At 37.6% G+C, this 7,888-nt stretch overlaps 1 pseudogene; it reads right to left on the bottom strand.

Annotated features, from left to right (window-relative positions):
* Positions 1-436: 436 nt before the first annotated feature.
* LOC121441238 lies at positions 437-554 on the bottom strand (annotated as a pseudogene).
* Between the last annotated feature and the right edge of the window lie 7,334 nt (positions 555-7,888).

Below are 7,888 nucleotides of genomic sequence, written 5' to 3'. Positions count from 1 at the left end.
AATACATATTCTAATGGTTGCAGATTAGCATTGCATTGTGCTTTATATTGTTTTTACTAATTATTGGTGATGCTGAATATATTTTCATGCATCTATCATCCATTTATCTACTGCCTTCAGAGAAATGCCTATTCAAACTTTTGTACATTTTTAATGGTTTCTTATTTTATTGCCTGTTGATATGTATACTATATAAAATAGGAATCAAAGAGGGTAATATTTTATTGTGAAGTAGAACTGTATTTTTTACATTTTTAATGTTTAAGTGTAATATTTTTTCATGAAAAATTCTAATCATAGCTTCCCCTTCCTCATACTTTTCCAGATCCTCCCCACTTTGCCAACCCATTCAACTCCATGTCTTCTTTCTTTTTTTAGAAAATAAAAAGGCAAATAAAAAACAAATAAATCATAATAAACAAGGAGCATAAAAGCATGAAAATCACACATGCATGCCAAGACATATATGTATACCCATGAAACCCATAAAACCCCAAAATGACTGATAAGAACAGATACTACACTTGATCTTAGCCAAAAGACCAGACAGGAGGACCAATGGAACTGAACTGAAGACCCAGATATTAATCCACACACCTACAAACAGATGATTTTTGACAAAAAAGCAAAAAATATAAAATGGAAAAAGAAAGCATACTTAACAAATGGTGCTGACATATCTGAATATCAACATGTAGAAGAATGAAAATAGATTCATATTTATCACCATTCACAAAACTCAAGTCCAGATGAATCAAAGATCTCCACATAAAGCCAGCTACATTGAACCTCATAGAAGAGAAAGTGAAAGGTGCACTTGAACATATTGGCACAGGAAACCACTTCCTAAATATATCGCCAGTAGCAGGGACACTGAGAGGAACAATTAATAAATGGGAGTTCCTGAAACTGAAAAGCTTCTTTAAGGCAAAGGAAATGGTCAACAAGACAAAATGGCAGCCTACAGAATTGGAAAAGATCTTCACCAACACCACATCAGACAGAGGTCTGATCTCCAAAATGTACAAAGAACTGAAGAAATTTGTCATCAAAGACAAAACAAAATAAAAACAAAAAAAATCAAACTATCCAATAAAAAATGGAGTAGATACCTAAACAGAAATCTCAAGAGAGGAATCTAAGTTGCTGAAAGACACTTAAGGAACTGCTCAATATCCTGGACTATCAGAGAAATGCAAATTAAAACAACTCTGAGATTCCATTTTACACCTGCAAGAATGGCCAAGATCAAAAGCACTGATGACAACTTATACTGGAGAGGTTGTGGGGTAAAGGGAACACTCCTGCATTGCTGGTGGGAGTGCACGCTGGTACAGCCCCTTTGGATATCAGTATGGCAATTTCTCGGAAAATTAGGAAACAACCTTCCTCAAGACCCAGTTATGCCACTTTTGGGTATATATCCAAAGGATGCTCAATCGTACCACAAAGACATGTGCTCAGCTATGTTCATAGCAGCATTGTTTGTTATATCCAGGATCTGGAAACAACTTACATGCCTCTCAACTGAAGAATGGATAAGGAAAATGTGGTACATTTACATAATGGAATATACACAGCAGAAAAAAATAATGACACCTTGAAATTTGCAGGCAAATGAATGGAGCTAGAAAACATCATATTGAGTGAGGTAACCCAGACCCAGAAAGACAAATATCATATGTGCTCACTCATGAGTAGTTTTTAGACATAAATCAAAGAATACCAGCCTACAAATTACAATCCCAGAGAACCTAGACAAGGAGGACCCTAAGAGAGACATACATAGATCTAATCTACATGGGAAGTAGAAAAAGACAAGATCTCCTGATAAATAAGGATCATGGGGACCATGGGAGAGGGCTGGAGAGGAAGGGAGGGGAAGGGAGGAGAGCAGAGAAAAATGTAGAGCTCAATAAAATCAATAAAAAAAAAACAAATGAAAACCACAATATATAAGCAAAAGACCAGTAAGGAAAAAATACCCAAACTAAGCTATATAAAACAAAAAGCATGGAAGTGCCTAAATCTCCAATAACAACTGTTTGACTAATAATGTAGAATATAGTTTCAGCAGGCCATTATCTCACCATAGTATAGAAAATCTGAAACATTTAATAATATGGATGAAATATGAATATATCACCTAAGTAAAATAAGTCATTCATTAAAAAAATTGTGTTGGTAAGCTGAGTCATGCAGGAGAATCAAAGAAAGAAAGATACTGAAGGATGTAATGAAGGAATAGTCCTGAGGAATGAACCACAAGCAGCCTTGCATAAGTGTTTTTATTGATTGTTAAACAAAAATTACTTTTAGCAAGTCAATTTCTGCATACTAGAACCTTTGATTTGATCTCAGAGTTGTCTGAAGGAACATATTGCCAAGCAATTCTCAGTCATTTGAAGACTTCTGGTTTGCCAGGAATGCATGCCTTGTGACTGAAGTTATGCAAAGGTTCTGAAGCTCCTATGGGAAAAACAACTCCATAAATCTCTGATAACAATCACTACTTAGAAAAGATGACTTCAATGCCTCGGTGTGCTATCACTCCAGAGTTTGTGCCAGGTACAATGGCTCTACTGAATTTCTCATTACATTATTGCTCCATGGTTCTACTTATATGAAGTTTCTGAAGATAGGCAAACTCATCAGCCATAGAGAATATTGGTGCTTTCCAGGTTTGAGGGGAAGAGGACAATGACAAGTCAGGGATTAACAAATTAATGAAAGATAAGAAATTTATAGAGCTTTCTGGACAACATTACCTCTCTGTGTTCCATTATTAAAAGTTTCTTTAAAGTTGATTTTATAATAAATATTATTACTACAATGCAATATAATAAAAAAATGGCTTTGTGTGGTGAAGTATACTTTTATTTCCAGTGCTTAAGAGGTAGAGACAGAAGGATTGAGAGTTGAAGGCCATTCTTGCCTACATAGTGAGTGGAAGCCAACCAGGGCTATATAATAACTCATCTCAAAAAACAAATAAGCAAACAAAAAAAGAAATATGTAAATAAATAGCCAAAAAGTGGAAGTTAACTAAGATGAGAATATATATATATATATATATATATATATATATATATATATATATATATGTGTGTGTGTGTGTGTGTGTGTGTGTGTGTGTGTATTACAATATAATTATATATGTTAATAATAATACATTATGGGGAATGTCCTGATTCCAAAAATCCTATGCTGAGTGGTTTCTTTTTTATCTTTTCTATTAATTTGCTTTTTATTTTACATGTTTTTCATTTTACATATCAATTCCAGTTCCCCCTCCCTCCCCTCCTCCTCCTCCTGTTTCCTCCACCTTCCCCTGCTGCCCCATACCCATCAACTCCTCATAGGGGATAAAGCCTCCCATGGGGAGGCAACAAAGTCTGGCAATATCAAGTTGAGGCAGGACCAAAGGCCCTCTCCTTTGTATCTAGGCTGAGCAATGTAACCCTCCATAGGGAATTCCAGATCTTGCACTAGGGACACATCCTAGTCCCACTGCCAGTGGCACCACAAACTCCCAAGCTATACAACTGTCACCAACATTCAGAAGGCCTAGTCCAGTCCTATTCCCCAGCTCTCAGTCCAGAGTCAGTGAGCTTCCACTATCTCTGGTCAGCTGTCTTCATCATGATATTGACCTCTTTGCTCATATTATGGCTCCTCCCTCTCTTTGTATAGAGTTCCAGATCTATGCCCAATGCTTAGCTGCGCATCTCTGCATCTGCTTCCATCAGTTACTGGGTGAAGGTTCTATGATATCAATTAGAGTACTCATCAAGAGAAGGCCAGTTCAGGTACCCTCTTCACTATTGTTTGGAGTCTTAGCTGGGGTCATCCTTGTGGATTCATAGAAATTTCTAAAGCACCATGTTTCTCCCTAATCCCATAATGAATCCTTTTATCAAAATCTCTCTTTCCTTGCTCTCCCTGTCTGTCCCTCCCCCAACTTTACAATCTGGTTCTCCCATGTTCTCCTACCCCTCCCTTTCTGTTTACCCTTCCCCCTCTCCCATGCTCCCAATTTACTCAGGAGATCTTTTCTATTTCCCCTTCCTAGGGGATCCATGCAGATCTCTCTTAGTGTCCTCCTTGCTACATAGCTTCTCTGAGGTTATGAACTGTAGGATAGTTATTTTTTGCTTTATGTCTAATATCCACTTATGAGTGAGTACATATCATCTTTGTCTTTCTGGGTATGCGTCACTCAGGATGATTTTTTTAGTTCCATCCATTTGTCTGCAAATTTCAAGTTGTCATTGTTCTTTACTGCTGAGTAATGCTCTATTGTGTAAATGTACCACATTTTCTTTATCCATTCTTCAGTTGAGGGGCATCTAGGTTGTTTCCAGGTTCTGGCTATTGCAAATAATGCTGCTATGAACATAGTTGAGCAAATGTCCTTGGGGTAAGAACATGCATCCTTTAGGCATATGCCCCAATGTGATATTGCTGGGTACTAATATAGATTGATTCTCAATTTTCTGAAAACCACTGTATTGATTTCTAAAGCAACTGTACAAGTTTGGATTCTTACCTGTAACATGAATTCTAATTGGTTTTAATAATAAAAAAACAGAGTCAGATATTGTGGTTAATTCTGAAGTTTAAAGAAGCAGAGAGGCCAGTCACATTGGAGTACTTTTACCTCTACCAATGTTCAGACTGAAGGGGTGATCCTGTCCTCAAACTGTGTCTTCAGACTCCATCATCTGTCTCTACAAAACCTCAGGCTGCAACTGTCTCCACCAATCCTTAGAGTGCCCTAAGTTTCTGTCTCCTTCTGCCTTATATTCCTCTCCATGCTGCCTTATGACACCTGTCTCCGCCTCTCTAGAGCTGGGATTAATGGCTTGTGATCCCAAGCGCTGAGATCATCTTAGTGTGAGCTCTGTTTCTCTTTTAGACAGGTTCAATCTTGTGAAACCCGGAGTAGCCTTCAACTAACAGAGAACCCTCTGTTTCTGTCACCTGAGTGCTGAGATTAAAGATGTGCCACCATTCTCTGGCCTTTAAAGGCTTAACTCTGTACTCTGATCTTCAGGCAAGCTTTATTTGTTAAAACATAAACAAAATATCACTACACCCACCAGCAGTGGAGGAATGTTCCCCTTACTCCACATCCTCTCCAGCATAAGCTGTCATCAGTGTTTTTGATCTTAACCATTCTGAGATGATCTTAACCATGTGAGATGCTATTTCAGATTTGATTTACATTTCCCTGATGGCTAAAGATGTTGAGCAATTCCTTAACTGCATTTTGAGATTTGAGATTTCTGTTGAGAATTCTCATTTTAGATCTGTACCCCACTTTTTAATTAGATTATTTGGTATTTTGATGATTCATTTCTTGAGTTCCTTGTATATTTTGGTGATCAGCCCTCTGTCTGATGTGGGGTTAGTGAAGATCTTTTCCCATTCTGTAGGTTGTCATTTTGTCTTGTTGACAATGTTGCTGAGTGGTTTCTGATACTGATGTTAAGCTTTCAGTACTATACTATAATCCTCTTTTTAAAATTTTAGCACAAATATGAACTGGCTCTTTAGATCCTATTCCCTGTGGACAGATACATTGCTCAGATTAGATACAAGGGGGAAGGCCTTGGTTCTGCCTCAAGTGATGTAAAAGATTTTGTTGACACCCAATGGGAAGCTTTACCCTCTCTGAGGAGTGGTTGTGGGTAGGGTGAGTTGCAGTTGGGAGGAGTGTGAGAATGAGAGAAAGAGGGAACTGGGATTTGTATGTAAAATAAGACTTTTAAGAACATTGTATTTGTGTATTTACTGTGTGTGTTTACACAGGTACACATGTATGTTGAAGCATGTATGGGAATCAGAAGGAAGCATGAGAAAGTTTGTTTTCTTACCATATGGATCCTGGGGATTAAAAATAAAGCAGAAGTCTTTGCAGTAAATGCCTTTATTCATTGACTATCTGTCTAGCCCTCCTAATAGATTTTAATAGCTTACTTAGTTTATAGAATTGAAATGGAATGAAAATTCATATGTAATACTTCTAGATATTTATTATAAATTTATTTAAAATACTACAGCCTTTACTTCTATCCATTATCAGACCTTTTTCTTTCTTTCTTTCTGAAAAATTTCCACCTCCTCCCCTCCTCCCATTTCCTTCCCACTCCCACCTCTTCCCCTCCCCCTCCCTCTCCAGTCCTAAGAGTAGTCAGGGTTTCCTAACCTGTGGGAAGTCCAAGGTCCTCTCCCCTCCATCCAGGTCTAGGAAGGTGAGCATCCAAACAGACTAGGCTCCCACAAAGTCAGTTCATGCAGTAGGATCAAAACCCAGTGCCAATGTCCTTGGCTTCTCAGTCAGACCTCATTGTCAGCCACATTCAGAGAGTTCAGTTTGATCACATGCTCCATCAGTCCCAGTCTTTCTGGCCTTGGTGAGCTCCTATTAGATCAGCCCCACAGTCTCAGTGGGTGGGCACACCCCTCGCGGTCCTGACTTCCTTGCTCATGTTCTCCCTCCTTCTGCTCCTCATTTGGACCTTGGGAGCTCAGTCAGACCTTTTTCTTTAATCCTCAAAATAATATTCTAGTTTCAAATTTCAAATATTAAAGATAATAGAATTAATATATGACAAAGAGCTTATATACTCTAGAAAATAAAGCATGCAAACAGTCAAAAATCAGCATAAATGTGTTCTCATGTATGTATGCAGGTATTCCTGCATGTGTTTCTGTGCATCCATGTGGCAGACTGAAGTTGACATTGGGAGTCTTTCTGGGTCACTGCATTATACTCAGTTTTCAGTGTCAATTAGCAGTACTGAAAATTCACAAGAGGGAACTAATTATTGTGGGTAGACAGAAGACCAGTCAGTTAGATATTTAAAAAGAACGTTAAGAAACTGACTAGAAAGTGGATGCACATGAGATCATTTCAAAGATAGAAAAAAAGCTCTAGAAACATGGTAATTAGTCTGTGGTGGATCTCCATTAAGTACAGTCAATTGAACTTGTGTAGCTTGTTTGTCTTGTGGTGCTTTTTATATAGGCCACCTATGCAATGTTTCTTCTAAAATGGCTTGTAGTATCTGTATCACTGAGACATCAGATTCTTCACATGGTAGGTAGATAGATGATAGATAGATAGATAGATAGATAGATAGATAGATAGATAGATAGATAGATAGATAGATAGATTTTAAACACTTCATTCATTCTCCATAACCTGCTCTGTTTTAATTTGATTCACTGCTTCTTCATTGAGAGCCAAGTTTTGGATGTTTCAAAAGATCACCGTGTGCCCTGAGGTTCTTTTTCTTGGAAATAGAACAGCACTGGCCACACAATTACTTTTCCCCTTTGCTGTTGTTTTGTTTTCAACTGAGTCAAGTGTTCCACCAGTCTGTTTTAGTTCCATTTCAAAATCCATTACTCTGTGGGTACATCCTTTTTAGCCTTTTTCCATTTAGAGGGTTTCTACATGTGTAAGAACAAAGGACCCTTTAGATGTTTTCTTCTACTTCAGTTGCTTTCAATGTGATTTTTGGCTGCAGACCAAATCATTAAATCATCATCAGTGCTGGCATTTTCCATTGCTCTATTTTTTGTCCCTTTGCTAGTACTACTTCTCCATAGAGTAATTTTTTCCATACCAGTTCTTATATAGAACGTTTCAGTGAGTGTATAAAGAACAATGAAAGATAATCAAGGCACCTTGGAATACTAGAATTTTTATGTTGCTCCTGAATAACAGCAAGATATAATATATTTCTTGGTGTGACAAGTAAGTCTATAGTTTATGGCCCTAATGTGATTTTTCCAGTATAACGTCATAGGTGACTTCTCTATATAGTAACAGCTGTCTCTCAATAGAAATAAGAGATGGGCTTCAGAACTGTCCATA

Source organism: Microtus oregoni, unplaced genomic scaffold (genome assembly GCF_018167655.1).
Source record: "Microtus oregoni isolate MIOR12 unplaced genomic scaffold, Mior012 000074F_002, whole genome shotgun sequence".
In the NCBI taxonomy this organism is placed as follows: Eukaryota; Metazoa; Chordata; class Mammalia; order Rodentia; family Cricetidae; genus Microtus; species Microtus oregoni.
This window is presented reverse-complemented; position numbering and strand designations above follow the sequence as displayed.